Source organism: Aedes aegypti, chromosome 3 (assembly GCF_002204515.2).
Source record: "Aedes aegypti strain LVP_AGWG chromosome 3, AaegL5.0 Primary Assembly, whole genome shotgun sequence".
Taxonomy (NCBI): Eukaryota; Metazoa; Arthropoda; class Insecta; order Diptera; family Culicidae; genus Aedes; species Aedes aegypti.
The window spans coordinates 89,551,088-89,570,366 of NC_035109.1; the positions used below are offsets into that span (position 1 = coordinate 89,551,088).

At 38.3% G+C, this 19,279-nt stretch overlaps 1 long non-coding RNA gene across 1 annotated transcript; it reads left to right on the plus strand.

Moving 5' to 3' along the window:
• Nucleotides 1-601: 601 nt before the first annotated feature.
• Nucleotides 602-15,735, plus strand: LOC5571468. Its single transcript, XR_002502051.1, has 2 exons — nt 602-1,444; nt 15,556-15,735. It is a non-coding gene; the product is annotated as an uncharacterized LOC5571468 (long non-coding RNA).
• The last annotated feature ends 3,544 nt before the right edge of the window (nt 15,736-19,279 follow it).

The following is a 19,279-nucleotide window of genomic DNA, read 5'->3' on the forward strand; positions in this document are numbered from 1 at the left end:
GACCATCGACTCATGGAAATATCGAGTCATGGAACAGCAATCCCCTAGATAGCCGTAGCGGTAAACGCGCAGCTATTCAGCATGACCATGCTGAGGGTCGTGGGTTCGAATCCCGCTGGTCGAGGAACTTTTCGTAAAGGAAATTTTCTCGATTCCCAGGGCATAGAGTATCATCGTACCTGCCACACGATATACACATGCAAAAATGGTCAATCGGCAAAGAAAGCTCTCAGTTAATAACTGTGGAAGTGCTCATAAGAACACTAATCTGAGAAGCAGGCTTTGTCCCAGTTGGGACGTAATGCCAGAAAGAAGAAGAAGGAACAGCAATCCTTTGGAAAGCTGTTTGAAGGGACCATCATAGTAACCATGAAATTTTGTTTCCAGTATGGTTCCATGAGTCGATATCGAGTCGTACCTTGAAGGAAAACTTTAAAAAATCTAAAATTTGTTTAAAAATCGGTTTGGAGAAATCATTGTTATTTATCAAAAGTTTCAAAGAATAGTTGTGTAATAGAATGTAGAGAGTTTACGTATAAATAACCACGTAGAAAGCATGCGAAGATTGTCATTTTGTACAAACTTGGAAAATAATGTCTTTGATGTCGTTCGCTCCCGTTCGATGATAAGGTCATCTATTAGAGTTTTATTAAAGTACACAGCAAAAAATAATGTAATATGCATCGACGTAACTCATGCCGATGTATTGAAAATCCGATGTAATCAACAATTTCAGGTGTATAATAACATATTTTCAATGCTATATTACATCGCCCCAAAATTACACGGAAACATCATTACCAATTCTCAACACGTTGCTGTTGTGTAATATTCACATCTGAAAATGTTGAATATTACACAGAAACAGCTGCAACCAACTCGTTCCAACTTACGTTAGTGATATTACACTAATTCGATGTCATTTCACATTCGGCATCTATGCTATAATACATCTCGCAACACTGCTCAGACTTTGTTTTGGTCGGCGGTTGTTGGCCGCCATTAGTGCGCGATCGCGTTTTATTTTGTGGATTTCCGGAGTTTCCGACGCAAAAAACTCCTGAAAATAGTGAATTTAGAAACATCGGCCAGGAAGGCAATCAACGAAGCAGGAAATTAAGACGTCTCTGGAGAAAATGTGCTCCCTTGTGATCCTTCCGGCATAACTGTCTCAACCGGTAAACCAGTCGGGAGAATTCAACTTTTGTCGACGTTTGTTGTCCAGCAAAAGCCATGAAACCGGCCATACCAAAGGAAGTCTGGTGGCTCATTTCAATAATCTGCCCATGGATAGACTTGGGAATAAGTGGAGACGCTCGTAAACGGGATCCGGCGTCCCGTTTATCTGCCATTCCAATCGATCTTCAGCAACTGGCGCGCTGCAATGATGTGAGCTTCTAATGATGAACCTAAATGGAGCTTCGGAACAACTACGGTAAAAAAGGTAACTGTACGTCAATGGGCGAAATTAACTACTTTTTGATTGAGAATTTTGAAAATTGTTTTTAGTGGTTTTTGAGTTGATTAGGGTCTCGGAGAATGATTGAGAATTTTTGTTTAATATCTAGCAATTCACACAATTTTGTAGGTTTCGTGGCCGAGCAGTTTAGTGTCGTTCGGCAGTAATTTGCATCGTGTCATGGGGTGTGGCCATTGAAACTTTTCATAAGGAATGTTTGTCGGCTGTGTCTGGAGCATGTATGTCCGTTGTCAGCTGTGCAGTGTCTGTGCAGCTAGATGGTGTCCGTGTCTACACTTTTTCCTAATAAAGATTTCGACGATACAACAATTTAACACATAGTTTATTTGATCTTACTATTTTTCTGCTAAATTTAAAAAGAAGTAAAACCCTTTTTATTTTATTGTTTTGAATTTTGAACTATTTGAAATATTTAATTTATTTAACAAAATGTGATTTGGTTTTCTATCAACACATTTACATTTTGCAGCGTTAATTGCATTACTGTGCCAAGTCTACACCAATTCCCTATAAGGGGAGATCCCCCAGTGCCGGACAGCACCCAATACCGGACAAAGTCGAAACATTGAGAAATCATGGTCCAATCAAGATGGTGTATTAGTAGAAAAGAAAGCTATTATGTAGACTAATGTTTGCGTAGAATAACACATCCTTGAAATATGCATGCCTTTTTAAAAAAGTAGAAAAATTTGAAAATCTTTAAAAAAATGACGTATCTTTTTAATTTTGAGCCTGTTTAATAATTATTTTGAACATAAAAAAATACTTTGGATCCCACAAGCATGATCGAACAACCCTGGCCACGATCACAGGGTTTGACGGTGCCAAAGTAGAAGGTGCACCATAATAATACCCGTCTGTGAAACATATCACCTTCCCAATACTTTGGCACACCTCTAACGGTTCATGATTTATCAGGTCCTCTTCGAACGGAGGGACCGCCAGGGCTCATTAGTTACTTATAAACCAGTGCTGGTTGTTGATGGTTCAGTTCGTTTACCACGAGCTGTAGCATCCTTTGTACTAATCAGTAATGGTTGTTAAGTTTCGAAGCTAACGTGTGATCAATCGTTTTATAATGCAACATAAGAATGGGTGTTTGTTGGAACTGCGCGTAACACTTGTTGTTATTAAATTTAGTGATTGTGTTGGTGCTAATAGTGTGTTTATAATAAAATCTATGGTGATAAAAATTTGAAATTGAAATTGGAAGTGATTCTGATAGTTTTGTTAGAAATATAATAATGATGATGTATAATGATGTGAATTCTACTAATTTAATAAAGGCCATAATGCCTTTTGCAATCATTTCTCTGAATATAAACATTATTGCCTAGTTCTTCGAACATGCATGATAACAGTGTTAATAATTACAGCGAGTGCCGAAAAACGGATCGAAGTGATTTTGTTCTACTGTAACTTTGTTGATAGTACTAAATTGTAGTTTGAATAGTAATGACTCTACAGCAACAAAAATAATTGAATATCTTTTAATTAGTTAGTAATGCTAATAGATGGTAAATGCTAATAACAATGAATTTATATGAAAATGGTGTGATGTGAAAAGTGATATAATGGAAAGTATATCTGAAGTGTATTACGAAAGTTGATGAGTGATAATTGGTGATAAACGTGATAGTGTCGAAAATAAAAGTGACGATAGTGAGTGATGAAATGAAATGGGGAATGAGGACCTTTTAATAAAACTATTTCGTTCTTCACTTTAACCACTCTAGTAGCATTTCAGGCCTTATCATAGTTTGATAGTAGTCTAAAGTACTAGACTGCAAAACTACGGTAAGGGCTGATTGCTGCTAGGGTACACAGTGACCATTTGAGCAACATTGCTTAGGAACGTCTGTGTGATGAACGCAATAGAGGCTTATAAAAGCAAATGCTGGGAAGGAGCTTAGGGCAGATTAAGAGTGCCAGTACTACCCCTATCGCTACCGACAAAAAAAAAAAAAAAAAAAAAAAAAAACTTTGGATCCCACAGGCATGATCGAACATAATCCTAATTTGATAGCATGAATGTATTTTGTACCATAATTGAACTAAATATGGACAAATTACAATTTTGGTTAAGCACCTCCTGTCCCTTAGTTTCGGACAGCTTGATTTGTTATATGATATCTTTGTAATTTTTGCATCAGTGTCTCAAAATTCTTTCATTTTTCATGGGTTCCGTCGATCGTGGTATCAAACATGCAATAAAATTAAGAAGAATGAAAATTCAGAACAACATCGTAAAATGTGCTTTTTTTCATCATATATGATAGAGGTTTTTGATAGGCATCTTGCAAACTAAGAAAAACTCAGATTACCCTTGTAAATGTTGCAAATGCATTGAATTGGAATTATAAACTATTCCTGTAGTGTACACATTCTATGATGTTTAAATTTGCAGAATTCGAGGCATTCCCAGATCGTGTCCGGTATTGGGTGCCTTTCAAGATCGATCAATGTGGTACTAAAATACAACATCAAAATGCAATGTCAAAATTCATATTTATATTTTCAAATTTATTTTTGTACACTATAAAAATGATAATATTTATCTTAAATGGGTAACACGAGCCCATAAAATCAATATTTTTCGAATTATGAATTAAGTGGCTTAAGTGTCCGGTACTGGGGGATCTCCCCCTACCCTATCACAACCCTCTCTATGCTTTCCGATGGTGTTCATGTAATCTGCATTCTGCATAGACCAGTGTTGTGAAAAACTCAATTTCTCACAACTCACGCTTGAGATTTTTCATGCGTGAGCTGTCAATCACGCAACTCAGCAGTCAAAAAATCATGGATGAGTTGGCTCACCTTTTTAACTCATTGTCTCGTATTTCCACAGTTTACTCACACACGGCAATAATTTCTTGTTAGTCTGGTAAAATTATAGTAATCCTTTCTAACGTAAACAACAACATTCGGGTTTCACGAGTTTTTGCCGGGTTTTGCGACTGAATCATTTTTTACGGTTTGAGTTGATTGAGTAAGCGTGAGAATTGCGAAGCAGATCTTTAATGAGTTTGCTCTCACGGGAGAGCGTATTTATTGAGATTTGAGTGTGAGTCTATCAACACTGGCATAGACTATTACGTCTCCTTCATGATCCTGGATCTGGACTGACTTGAACCCCTGTTATGTACAATTAGTAATTAGATCTTAGGTAATTAGTCCGGTATAACAAAAAACTTTTCAGTAGGGGGAGATCCCCCGGTACTGGACAGCACACAATAGCAAAGTCGAAAAATTGAGAAATCATGGTCCAATCAAGATGGTGTAGGGTCGGTGTTCCCTTAGTGGACAGTCCCCTATAGTCGCACTAGTGGCTTTTTACGGCCGTTTTGCTATAAACCTTTTCAAAACATTTTTTGACATGAAGGTCAGGAGCTATTTATCTAAGTACCATTGATACACAGCTTGATTTTGTTCAAAAAATGATCTAAACAATAAGTTTTGCTTAAAATTTGAGCTCCCTTGAGCCTATAGTAAACCTATTGATCCTATAGTAGCACTACTGAGAGAAATTATTTTTTATTTTACAAAATAATTGATGAATTAAAAACTTTTTTTACATCAAACGAAAGCTTTTGATCCACACTTTGTAGGAAAAATATAAAAGTTTTGTAAACATACGGTTTTGATAAGTATTTTGCCAACGCCGGGATGCTAGTGCTACTATAGGAACAGAAATTAGAAATAGTGCTACTATAGGCACATGTATTCCTATAGTGGCACACGCGATAATAAATGCAAACATTTGAGTTTTCGTAGTTTTCATATTTTTCCCACAAAACCAATATAAAAAGCTTTCAGATGATGAAAAAATAATTACGATAACGTTATTTTTCGATTTTTTACGAATTTTTGTTCTTAGCTATGCGGCTATTGGTACATCGACCCTATTCGGAGTAAAGAAAGCTTTAACGGAGAGTAATATTTGCGTAGAATAATACATCCTTTAAATATGCAAGTCTTTTTAAACAAGTAGAGATGTTTGAGAATCGTTAAAAAGTTGTCGTTAAGGTGATAGGTACTCATATTTTTGTATATATTATCGCTTGTGCCACTATAGGAACATATGTGCCTATAAGGGGTCATGCACAAATGACGTCACGCTTCGAGGGGGAGCGGGTCAAGCCAATCGTGACAAGCCTTACAAAAATTTAGGAGGACTCTAACAAAAAACGTGACAAACGGGTCAAAAAAGTTGAAATTTAGCGTGACATTATTTGTGTACCTTCCCTAAAAGCACACCCAACTAACATTCACTCATTTAACAAACACCATTATGGCAGTTTTATCCAGCATCATGTTTAAAAACATTTTAATAATTTCCATGGCCAACCTTTGTAAAAGCATTGTTCACACAAATTTGGAGAAACTTTAAAGCATGTCGTTGAATACCAACTTTATTTTTCAGCTTTAAAAACGTTTTACAAGCATTTAGTTCAGCTTTTATACGGCTGGTCTAAAAATAATTAAAGACTAATAAAAACAAAAAACTATTTTTCTAGGCACTTTATAAATGTAGTGTGCACTATTATTATGATAGTATAACAATCTTATTTAAAATCGCCTGTATACTGGATTCGAACTCGAGACCTTCCAATCGTCAGCGGTATGCCTTGCCATATGCGCCATCCTAAAATTGATGATTGTACCGTCCAGTGCAAAATATAAACTTCTCATAGCTGAATATTGACCATGTTCGAGCTTCTATTCGACAACGTCTAATCAACACATGGTACGCTAATCTACAACTGAACAAGCATATTATTCAGCTGCTGTTTAGTGCTGATCCAAGCTGAGTTCAGTCGGCTATTTTTAGCGCACAGTGAGAAAATTCATGTCGATGTTGGTCAAAATAATGTTAATTTACACAAAGTAAAAACAGTCTGAAATGATTAATCTAATTTCATAATAAGTTTTAGTTTGTTCAAAACTGATTAATTAACTTAAATAATTTTATAAATTATAGTTTGATTATTTTTTTATTTGTATTTTTCATAAACCTATTACATATGCATTGAAGTAAAAGTTCCCTGTATGAATATATTTGAATCATTTGAAGGGTTAGTCCTCAGAACCCACCTGAATAGAAAAATATTCGAATATCTTGATGCGATTTTATTTTCAGAAATGGCCAAGTAAATAATTTTTCTTAGAACGCAGTATTTATTCAGTTGTGAAGAAATGTCATTTCAAATGTAGCTGGCTATAGAAATTTATTTAATCAATTCTGTCAAAGAAATTTCCATTTTTCTTGTACGGAAAAACATCCCGAGCAGGCGAAAAAAGCTTAGCAATAGAAAATATAATATGGATAGCTAAAAGTGATATTAATTTGATAGATATATGATATAAAATATCTGGAAATGATATCTAAAATAAACTACTAGAACAAAATTGGCATGTCATATTTAGATTCTGCAAGATTTTACCAATAGCTGCGAGCTATTCATTAGATCTGCGTACATCAAATTTTTCATAGGTTTAGAAGTTCCAGGAACAAAATTTTGATATTGGCTTCAGATATTTTATCTCTTATGTCAATCAAGTCAATATCACGCTTTGTTTGTCAGTACTTTGCTCCTACTCGGAATACTTAGCTTAAATTTTTGTTTTTGACAATAATTCTGCATTTCTGGAGACTGACCATGTTTATTATCTGAACAGCTATTTCAAAAGTTTCAAGAAAGCATAATATATGAGCTTTGAAATTCGGAACTCAACACGAATTTCAGATATTTTGTCCATTTTATGAAATTTAGCTATAGTATGATCGCTTTTACAAGGCTTATTTGTTGCTGAACAATGTGTTTGTTAATCGTCATTTTGGCCTCTATTGGATCAACTGTTCTTATAATATACTGAAGCTGAATTAGGATTTTATAAAATACTTATTCAGCTCTTTTTCATGCTTATGTTAAACATGTGGGAATAGCTGAAGTGCGACGCAAGTAAAACGTTAGTTCGTCTTCTGAATATACTTTTATACATATACATTTGTTTAGTGGAATATTGGCTTTTTAATTGGGGGAAACATGTCTTGTTCAGCTCATTTGTAGAACAATCTTGACTAGTCGAATGAGAATCTTTGGAAACGTTTAATAAGTGGCGATTCAACTTTTGTTCATTCTAATGCATAACGTTGAACATTGATCTAAGTTTGTGTTAATAAAGCACCTTCTCAGCTCTTTATAGAGCAAATTTTTTATTCAGCTGCCATTACCATTATTGAACAATAATTAAACATGCATGCTTGTTTGTGGCTCTGAATTGTTAGTTGGGCAATTTCTAATTTATGTTCCTATAATAGTACTAGCTTCACGGCGATGGCAAAACAAATCAAAATCGTATTTTACATAACTTCTATAATTTTCCTTAACAGATTTTTTTTCAGGGGAGCACGAATGCTTTACAATTTGCATCATGACTGACAATATGATTTTGTAATAGTTGACAGAGTTGGTTCTTTTTTCGAAATACTGTAAAATAAACATTGGATTTTAGGAAATACCTGAGGCAGATTTTGCTCACATTTGAAACCGATTTTTGTGAGATCTTTCGTGAATTTCTGCCTGAAAATATTGAGCAGATTCAACTGAAATTTTATGTAATATGATTGGATCCTTGGAAAATTTCCAGTAAAGTACTTATGGATTCCTGGCAAGGATGCTTGAAAGATTTCCATTAAGGTTCGTGACAAATTCTTGACAATATCTTTGCAAGAATCCTAACGGGAATCGAGGCGATAATAATTATTGACCAGATACTTGAAAATTCTTTGGAACATAACTGAAAAAGTAATTGGCGGATTCCATAAGAGATTTTTAGTGAATTCTTCAAAAGATCTTATTTTCATGCAACTCATATGCTATGAATCTTAGCAGTTGATTTTTTTTTTAATAAATTTCTTAGAAGAGTGGTTTCCTACTAAAATCCTGGATAGTTTCATTAAGGAGCCTGATTGGTGGATTCCTACAGCGGCTAATAGGTTTTTTTTGTTGGTGTGAAGCCTTGTTTGGATTACTAGCTTAACTAGTCCATAGTCTTAATGACTTGACGTGATTTTGTATGGCTTTCCGAATTCTTATGCGAATTTCTAGTGAGATCCGCAATTCATTAATGGCGAGATCATTAATGGATTAATAAATGGCGAGGACACTTAGCTAGTATTGGGCAGATTTTTGTTTAGTTCTCAACGACACAAGCCATCAAATATGTTTGGCGAGATATTGTTTTTGAGTTTGACCAGGACTCAGGAACCAGCCACAGGTCATGTCAAACTTTGCTGTTTTGTAGAACAAATTGACCAGATGGTTTTCATATTATTTCAAAATATCCCAGAAACTTTTATGATTTCTAATTCATGCACGGCATCCTTCACTCTTTCGAATGAATGTACTGTACGTATTGAAATGAAAGGTTATTTTTTCTGTGCCAAATATTTGCTTTAAAGGTTTCAAAATATACATGTGATTTTTCGATAAGAAAGTTGAATTGATATTTCCTAAAAATCGAAGACCTGGTCCAAAGGTAACTTCAGCAAACTTTCAGTGTAAAGTTTGATAAAAAATTTAGTTGATCTATCAGATTTTCAATAAACTGATTATATCTCTTCGTAACTTTTTGCTTCTTCAGATACTTGTTTTTATTTTCCATTATTGGACAATCTACATACTAACCAATGCAATGGTGTTCTACGGGAATTTGAAAACTTATTTTGAATAGACACCCTGCGATTGGTTTTTAAGATCGAAGCCACGCTGCAAATTTTTAAGGGAATAAATCTATAGAATCAGGCAGCCATTTAATAGGAAAACTTGATTGATTAGTCTCTTCCTGATGATGATCAATCGATCAAGTTTCCAGCTTGAACCACTTGTTGGTTCTTTTGATTAGTGCTCTTGATGTTTTGAAGTATTGCTTTGATTTATCTTCGTCTTAATTATGTCATTATACAACCCATCAAATTCAATGGTCTAGATTTTTTTTTTCTAAAATCGACTGGAAGGTCAGGAAAAATCAGGGAATTTATTCATCAAAATTTGGTTGATACCCTGCTTAGACTATAAAACAGACTTACCCAACCTTTTTAAACCGCGGGTCAATTCGCTGAAACAATTTTTTGTGGGGGGCCATTTTTTACAATGTATAAATATTCGCATGAAATTTGACAAAAGTCAGTAAGCCAATTTCTTTTGAACACATCGAACAATAGGTGATTGCTGCTAAACATCCAAACATCCTACTGTAGATTGTGAGATTCCCTTACGAATTCGTGCAATAATCTTTTTCAAGCTATTTTGAAACTCTGCCCTCTTCCTTCAAAATTTCTTCCAATTTTCATTTCGCAATTCTGAATTAAAATCATTTTAAATACTTTCCAATAGTTCAACTCATAGTTCAACACAGACAAGCAGACGTCACACTGACGCAACTTCCATCCAACAGTATTTCGTGCAACATGCTCACCAGATGATGATGGTGTAAACGATGGATTTTAATGAAATTTGTTCTAAGTGTTACGTCTTTTTGTCTGGGGTTCTATTATAAATTAATTTGAGAATCATTTTAATCCCTACCTAAGGCTGCATTTTAATCTTTTCCATTATTTTCGAAAATTGGAATTGAATACGTTAAAAATCCTGACCAGAAGTCTATGGAATCTTGTTGAAGATTTTATGAGAATCCTGCTCATGTTATCTCTGAAACTCGTGTCCAGAATTCTTTGAGAATCCTGTCCAAGATTTTGTGCAAACCTTGTCTTTTTTATAATCACACGTATAGGTATCACTCCTAGGAGTTGGTAGAATTAATTTTAAGGTCCTGTGTAAATATTCTAATGTAATTAAGTAAAATCATGTTTGAAAGTTGGACCTTGATGCAATGACTTTTGTTTAACGAAAATTGAAGGAGGTTATTGCACAAAAATGTGTTGTTATAAACCTAGCAAGATTCTCATAAATTTGTGGTTTTTAGAAGTAACCTCAGTTTGGTCTTTTCAAGTTAAATTTCTTTGTGGAATGTTTTGGCTGTGAAACTAAAATCGACAGGGCTTACAATCTTACTGCAAAATATCCCGAATTTTTTTTTAAAATATTTGAAATAAAAACTATTAATAATTCATAAAAGCAAAAATGTTTTCAATATAAAAAAACAAGCTCAAATGTTAACTAAACTAAATTTAAACCAACCACGGTATCTCAACTTCACGTTGTAGAATACTCAACGAGCCAAATATGAAAAAAATCTTCGAAACCTCCGTAGGCCGCACAAAATTTATAGAGCTGATGATTTTTGTAAATATTTGACTATTCTTGGTGTTTATCAAAGCTGTTTTGTTTTGAAAAAGCTAGGGTAAAAACACTTGAATAATCTGGAAATAAAATATATTATTTCTGAAATTACTGTAGGGTTGATAGCGAGTAACTTGTTAAACCCTTGGTCACTTTCTTGAAGCCGGTCACTAAAAAGTTACTGTTTTAAGGCCAGTGGTGGAAAAGTTCGCATCACGATGCAGCCCACGAGTTTATACCAACGCATAACAAACATCACTGACTCGCGAACTGGTTAGATGTGAGTAAGTCCGCACCCGTCTGCTCGGGAGAACATGTCAAAAGAAGTAGCAACAAGCTCGGGAACGTCTACTCGCGAGTAACAGAGCAAAGTGTGATTTATTATGGTTTTGACAGACAAATTAATTGGAAACCCATCAAATCGACAGTAAACTACTAGTTTGTAGTCAAAAACCCTTGGAAATCATAAATCTCGGAAAGGAAGCAGTTTTTATCCTAAAAGCACAATATGACTCTGAACTGCTCTGAACACGCTCGCGAATCACTTTTAGCTTCGGTTACTCGGGAGCACGACGGATGCGAGTAAACCAGCGCTCTGACGCTCGGGAGCGTTTGGTTTTGTTTTTGTTCCAGCTGCTAGATACCTTACCTTGATACCTTGATGGCTACAGCGTAGCATCACGCCATTGCCGGGCGTATTGTAGAGCTCCATCTTCTTCGGTCTTGGGCGAAACTTCTCCAGTTGCCCCGAACGTTTAGGGTCGCCAGGTCCTCTTCCACTGCGTACAGCCAGCGTATTCGTGGTCTTCCCCGAAGCCGCCGGCCTCTACCTGGTTCCCTGCTGAATAATATTTTCGCAATTCTTTCTTCCGACATTCGCACTAAGTGACCAGCCCACTGAAGTCTGCCGTATTTTACACGATTGATAATATTCGCATCTTTGTACACTTGATACAACTCGTGATTCATGCGTCTGCGCCACACACCATTTTCGAGTTTCCCACCGAGTATTGTCCGCAGCACTTTACGCTCGAAAACACCGAGAGCTTTCCGGTCTGACTCTTTCAACGTCCACGCTTCGTGCCCGTAGAGAGCCACCGGAAGAATCAATGTTTTATACAGGGCGAATTTTGTTTCGGTTTGCAAGCTGCGGGACCTAAGCTGGTTACGTAGTCCGTAAAAGGCCCTATTCGCAGCCGCAACACGTCTTTTCACTTCGCGGGAAACGTCGTTGTCACATGTCACAAGTGTTCCAAGGTAAACAAATTCTTCAACAACTTCAAACACATCCCCATCAAACACTACCTCAGTACTTACACCACCATGCCTGACTCTATCTCTACCTGCAACCATGTACTTCGTCTTGGTAGAATTGATGGTCAGGCCTATCCTCGCTGTCTCCCTCTTCAGAGGCACGAAGGGCTCTTCCACTGACCTGCGATCGATTCCAATCAGGTCCATATCGTCCGCAAAGCCAAGGAGCATGTGCGACCTTGTGATAATAGTGCCATTTCTTTGCACGCCAGATCTCCTAATAGCACCCTCAAGTGCAATGTTGAACAGTAAATTCGAATGTGCGTCTCCCTGCTTCAATCCGTCTAACGTCACGAACGAGGTTGACACCTCGTCTGCGATCCGAACACTTGATTTCGAACCATCCAGCGTAGCACGTATCAGCCTAATTAGTTTCGCCGGAAAACCATTTTCAGACATTATCTACCAAAGCTCATTTCTTTTCACTGAGTCGTACGCCGCCTTGAAATCAATAAACAGATGGTGAGTCTGCAAGTTATACTCCCGGAATTTGTCTAGGATCATTCGCAAGCTAAACATCTGGTCCGTTGTCGAACGGCCCTCACGAAAACCAGCTTGGTATTCGCCGACGAAGGACTCCTCGAGCGGTCTCAGTCTGTTAAACAGGATGCGCGACAGAATTTTGTACGCCGAATTCAGCAGGGTAATTCCTCTGTAATTGGCACACTCCAGTCTGTGCCCTTTCTTGTAGATAGGGCGGATGAGGCCATCCAACCAGCCGGTGGGCAATTCTTCGTCCTCCCATACCTTCAGAAGTACTCGGTGGATCGACTGGTAAAGCTGCTCGCTTCCGTGCTTGAGAAGCTCGACCGGGATCTCGTCCTTCCCAGCAGCCTTACAGTTCTTCAGCTCGCTGATAGCCTTTTTAACCTCTCCTATGGTCGGTGGGTCTACAGCTTGATCGTCATCATCTATGTTCATCCTGTTCCTCGCTACATTTCCATTCTCACCGTTCAACAATTGCTGGAAGTGCTCCTTCCACCTGGCAGCCACCGCCGTTTTATCGGTCAGCAAATTCCCTTCTCGGTCATTGCACATGGCGGGCACTGGTACGGTATTGTGCCGCGCACCATTGACCGTTGCATAAAATCTCCGCATATCATTTCGGTTCATGCTTTCTTGTGCATCAGCTACCACACTTTCTTCGTGCTGCCTTTTCTTTCTGCGGTGGATTCGCTTTTCTTCGGCTCTCGCTGCCCTGTACCGCTCTCTGTTCTGTCGGGTACCGGCCACAAGCATACGGCTTCTGGCAACATTCTTCATGTCTGTCACCCTCTGGCACTCTTCATCGAACCAGTCGTTCCGTCTTCGTCGTTGACCAGTGCCGATCACTTCCCGCGCCGTTGTTGTCACAGCTTCGTGGATAGGGTCCCACAGGCTGTCGACGTCTCCAGCAACGTTGACTCTTCCCAACTTCTCGTCTAGTTGCTGACGGTACTGCGCAGCTACCCCATCAGTCGACAAGCGTTGTATATTGAAGCGCAGCGTTCTGTGTGTTGCGTAACTCGTGACGCTGGATAACCGCGCCCGAATTTTAGCTACAACGAGATAATGATCCGAGTCGATATTAGGGCCTCGGAAGGTCCTGACATCAATGACATCTGAGAAATGTCGCCCATCAACCAGCACGTGGTCTATTTGGGAGCAGGCATCGCCACTCGGGTGTCGCCAGGTGTGTTTGCGGATATTCTTTCGTGCGAAGTAGGTACTGCTGATTGCCATCCCTCTAGCAGCAGCGAAGGTTACTAGCCGCAGGCCATTATCATTGGTAACGGAATGAAGGCTTTCCGTTCCAATAACGGGTCGGAAGAAATCTTCTTTCCCGATCTGCGCATTTGCGTCGCCAATGACTATCTTGACGTCTTGTTTTGGGCACTCTCCGTAGGCCTTATCCAGGCTCTCATAGAACTCATCCTTCATGTCATCGGGCTTATCGTTCGTTGGCGCATATATGCTGATCAGGCTGTAGTTGAAGAACTTGCCCCTCATTCTCAACACACAGATTCGGTCGCTTACCGGTTTCCACCGAATAATTCGCTTCATCTGCTTCCCAATCACTATGAAGCCAACTCCACGTTCTGCTCTGTCGCCACCGCTGTAGTAGATGTGGTACTTGAGTGAAGTGTTGGCGATGGGGTCCACCGCTCGGAATTCGCGTTCTCCGGTTCTCGGCCAGCGTATTTCCTGGATAGCTGCCACGTTCACGCCGACATTCCGCAGTTCACGAGCCAGGAGCCCAACACGCGCGGGTTCATTCAAAGTTCTCACGTTCCAAGATCCAACTTTCCAATCGTTGTCCTTTATTCGTTGCCGGGTCTGTTGCCGTAAAATCAATCCGTTTGCTCTACTTTTGCCTTTCTTGGTTGGTGAAGAGTCTTCGATAGGCCACCTAACCAGGGTTGCGCTACCTACATCGTGCTAGAGGGGCTGCCTCCTCGATGCTGACACGATACAGCATCGTCCGCTTGTTCTTTACATGATGACCACGGTCATAGCCATCACAACCATCCACCTTTATCAGGGCTTTGGACCTGTAGCTCTGGTTCTCCATAGTTTCAAGTTCTTTCGGACATGCTACTATGGTGAGCCGTCATGCGCCAGCTGCTAGAAAAGAACTTAAATATTATCTTTTTTCGTTGTTTCATTTATATGGTGTAGTGGCGTAGCCAGAAATTAATTCTAGGAACATAAGGGGTCTTGAGAAGAAAACAATTTTTTGACCAGCATACACAAACAAACCATTTTCAAAAACCCTCCTTTTCCTACCTAAGTCCAAAACTGCTAAACCATTCATATTGTATATTGCAATACTAAATTATTTTAATTTTATGCATAAAAACCAAAAAACAAGAATATCAAAAATCATACTCCGAATAATCGAGTCTAAAATTCCGAATAATCGAGTCTCCGGATAATCTAATCCGACCTGTATACCAGAAAAATAAATGTTCATTACTCAAAAAAGTGATACCAATATGATTCGTTTTCTCAGTCTCTCATCCTATTCTAGTTTTGAACAACAAATAATCGAAATGATAAATAATCTGTAGGCTGAAATGTTTAAGATTAAACATCTCTGAATCCAAACATGGCCGTTACAATGGCCGACATGTAGCCCTATTCACGTTTTCAGAAGCACTCAGCTGATGAAATCGTCAGCTAATGGACTAGATCTTCTCATTTTAAGCTCTTTGCTAGTACACTGTTGTTTGATGCTTTATTCGTCAGATTTGTGCCTTTGAAGTTTTGGTATAAGATTGAACTAGAATCTCAAACTGTTTCATCTTAATTACATTATGGATATGCGTCGGGCTCCCAAGAAATCGAAAATTTTGATCATTATGTTTGTAGGGTGATGAACAATGTATAATATTTATTTTTAAATATCACATTTTACACTTAAAAAATACCAAACAGTACATTTTACTCACATTTTATTTTTTTTTTGTATAGGCTCAACAGAGTACGAACTTTCCACAATGGTTCACAGTCTAATCAGGAAGTCAGCACACAAGATCGAGCGTCTTCTGGTATTCATCACTCTGGGTTTCATTGCGAAGGCCTATTACTGTTAAAAATAATAATATGTAATAAAAAAATAAATAAAATTTAATACTGTCTGTTTAACCATTCTTTATTTTTATCGTCAAATTCTTTTCAATGGCTGATCAAATTGCTTTTTATCCATTTTTAATATGCAAAAAAAAAACACTAATATGTAACTCTTGTTCCCGAGTAAAACGCGGTTTATATCATAAACGAGATTCAGCTGCAAAAAAGGATAAAAAGGCAATTTGATCAACCATTGGACGGAATTTGCAAACGTTTTGTTGCTAAAATCGTTCTGATTACATAGTTTTCATATTACATCGCATCAATTACATCGTATTGTGTACATGGAATATATTACATCGCAAAAATTACATCGGTCGCATTTTTTACACCAATTGCCCTCGAGTACGTCGGGCTGTGTAATATTCCACAACCGAGGGAACGACTTGGTTGCAGCAGTTTCGATGTAATATTCAACAACTTTTTTTGCTGTGTACACGCAGCGAACTGGACTAACGAAACTCAATGGTCCAGTCGTAAAAATAGAAGCCTGCTACCATCCCTGTAATGAACAATCCGATACAGATTCTAAACGAAATGAAGAGTATACTGGAAAGTGGCGCCAATAGCGAAGGAACATGCGACCCCCCAGATACACTCATGTGCTACCGTATATTACGGTATTTCTCTTCCACCTTTGCTCTCGATTTTTCTGCTTTTCTTCCACCGCTTTGGCCACTGCTCGTTACCTACTGGCACTACTTAGGTGTGCTCCACCAACCAGCAGCACTAAATTTATATGGATTTCGTTCACTATCGCCGACTCTTCCGCCTTCCATGGGCAGCGTGCTTCCAATCGAGCCCCCTTGCGTACACCACCACTAAAAGCGGGGAAACTTCCAAAAACGTTCTCTGTAGGGTGGCTTTTCCACAGCACAGGAAAACTCGCCTCGCACACCGGAAATGCTCACAACGATCCGAACACAAGTCCCGACCAAGAATCACTTCACTGAACTGCCAAAAGTACCTACTGCTCCCCCAGAACAAAAACCTGTTTCCAAAACGGGTTGAAAAGTAGGTCTCTCAGCGGAAAGAACCCCGTTAGATTTTGGCCTTCGTTTCGTTCCCTTCGTTCACACTTTGAAACTTTACCTCCAAGGCAACTCGAGGGCCGTTCAACTTTTCACCACTTTTGCAGCCTCTCCTTTCGGGAACCACACGCGAAATTTCAGCATCCGATTAGAAAACACATCCGATCAGCGAAAACAAAATTACTGCAAATTTTTCACTTCCCGAACAACTTTGCGGGTCATCACACACAACACTCGACTCGACTCGATGAGAGTTTCCTTCTTTTCCTGGGGGCGAACGATTTTGCGTGCTCTTCTGCTTTGACAGCGCTCTGCTTTCTTCGTGTGTTGCGCGATTGTGTGAGTGCGGACGGAACACGGAAACAAACCAACGATGAACGGAAAATGCGAAGAGAGGAGGCAAAACAAAGACGTGTAAAAAAGGGAATAACTTTATGTTCATGCGAGGGGTAGGACAGTGAAGCCTAATAGACCGATCCATTATCGGAAAGAATCTCTACTCGAGTTAAATATTAAATAAAATCTAGAATGATTCGCGAATCAGGCAAAACTGACAAAATGTACACAATTTAAGAAAGTATAGCGTTGAAATTGTAGCTCGATTGTCTGTTCACTGCACTTGAACTTTTCCCCTATCGATAATTTAACTATTCAAAAAAACGCAAATTTGTAGAAGACGAAACTTCACCTCATGCCAAACCACACACTTTATTCATTACGCCTGTGTTTTTGTTTATCAAAGTGATGGGCGCATCTGAAATCGAAATCAAAACACGGTGAGAGTAAACGGCGACACTGCAAACAAAAAATAAACGAGGCGTACACACGCAGAAGAATTTCTGTATGTTAAGATTACAATCCTGTCAAGTAATCTTTAACTTACGCACAAATAGTTGTTTCGAAATAAATTTAACTTACGTCAACACAAAATTATCGTCAAATCAAATACACACACTTCTTTGATTGAGCTATCCACTTGTAGTTATAACAATCCAGCTTTTTAAAAGCGCTAATGGCTGCCGCAAACAGGCTCGCTTTCGGGTAGGGATCAGTCAATTTGACGTTTGGCTTGGGTCGTTTTATATTGAGCGGACCCAAGCCAAACGTCAAATCGACCGATCCCTACCAGAAAGCGAGCCTATTGGCGGCAGCCATTAGCGCTCGTAAAAAGCTGGATTATAATTTTGATAATTATCACTATTCGGAAACATTCACCACCCTAGACTTCAAGTCATGCTCACAAATCTACTTACTTCTAACTTGCAAGGAATAGTGTAGGTGCTAAGATGACCACCTCTCACGCAGGAGACCACATATCAAGTTTGTCGACTTGCCCTTTGTTTTCAGTTTTGCAATGTTTTTTTTTTAGATCGATAAAGCAGCACCGAATCTTTTCAGATATGTTGATACAGCAGAACAAAATGCTGAGTAAACATTGCAAAATATTGTAAAATCAATAAAATTCACTTTGAGTCAACTAAAATATAGTTAAATTTTGACGTTTGACATTTGTAAATTCAATCAAAAATATAGTTGTCAACAACTATATGGTATAGTTATGTTTAACAATATACCGTCAATTCAACTATATTGTTAGTTATCTCCAAATTAACCTTAAAATATAGTTAAATTGACCGGAAAAATGATTACGAACACTATATTTTGTTCTCCGTGCATGGCGGGCTTAGCTGAAACCAGAATGTAAACACGGCGCAAAAGTAATAGGCGACACTGAAAATAATATCGATTACAGGCTCATAACATTGGGCGATACTGGCATCCTCAGGGGGGTGGCAAGAGCTAATAATTACCAACCCAACATCAATTCAACATGGCGTTCAGTGTCCTTATTTTGATTATTTTGGGATGGACAAAACAAAGTTTTTATGGGTAGGAGACATCAATGATACCTCGCTGATACGTAAAACAATAAACAAAATGATGAACAAATTGAAAGCGTATTAATATACGACGATTTAATGCGATATGTTTAATTGCCAGAATCTAGCACTAGCAGCGTATGAGCCGTATACTCGAAAATCAGGAGTAAGGTTAGGGCAAACCGACCAGAAAGTGGGTACCAAAACGCGAAGTACCAAAACGATGTGAGGAAGAGCCGAAATGTATGCAGGATGACATTCGTGTCAGTCCCCTGGGCATCCTTGAGTGCGTTTAAGGCGAAACCTTATAATATTTTTTAAGTACGAAATAGCAAGGGAAATTGTAGGAGATGTGTGTGGTATTGATGAGGATTTTAAAACAAGGTTTATGAAATGTGTATTAAAGTGGAAAGGTTAAAGTTTGAGTATATTATTGGGATTAAAAATTACACATGAGCATTTCATTGGTTATTTTCTCATTGTTATTGTTTTGTCAGATAGGCCCTTATCGCGAATCCCTCTCGAAATCAAGTTTTTATTAAACATTTTAGAACCCTATTCTCTGGCCTAATGGTTGACTTTACTATGTATTTTTTTTTCAGTGTATAATCGTCAGTTTCATACGTCTCAGTTTCATACCCCTCACGAAAAAAG